The sequence below is a fragment of the Penaeus monodon genome, chromosome 15 (assembly GCF_015228065.2).
Source record: "Penaeus monodon isolate SGIC_2016 chromosome 15, NSTDA_Pmon_1, whole genome shotgun sequence".
Classification (NCBI taxonomy): Eukaryota; Metazoa; Arthropoda; class Malacostraca; order Decapoda; family Penaeidae; genus Penaeus; species Penaeus monodon.
Genome location: NC_051400.1, coordinates 8,259,459 through 8,259,774, shown reverse-complemented (window position 1 = coordinate 8,259,774; position 316 = coordinate 8,259,459). Strand labels below are relative to the sequence as shown.

The 316-nt window shown below is 41.8% G+C and overlaps 1 protein-coding gene across 1 annotated transcript in view; it reads left to right on the top strand.

Annotated features, from left to right (window-relative positions):
- LOC119581728 (alpha-(1,6)-fucosyltransferase-like) overlaps window positions 1-316 on the top strand; it is a gene marked incomplete at its 3' end in the record, with an annotated part of 49,931 nt that overhangs the window by 41,312 nt on the left and 8,303 nt on the right.

Sequence of the window (316 nt, the reverse complement as noted above, 5' to 3'; positions counted from 1 at the left end):
AGGAACGGTTCACTAATTAAACCAGCTTATATGTCTCCAATACAACAATAGCAGAACCACTGCAGACTGGGCCCCTAACCCTAACATGAAGAATTTCTACAGAGGTCGGATCATTTCCTCAGCCGTTTGCGCATTCTACGAAAAGAGGTGCTCCTTTGACATTAGAATAAGAACAATATCAGACTTTTACAGTGCTAGGCTAGGAATTGGAGAAATCTTCTAAGACCTAAGGACGAAGCCCAAGGAACTGTACGAGACCTACTAATCTTCCAACTTTATATAGCGAGTTACTATTCACGCACACTCAGTTTTCGTT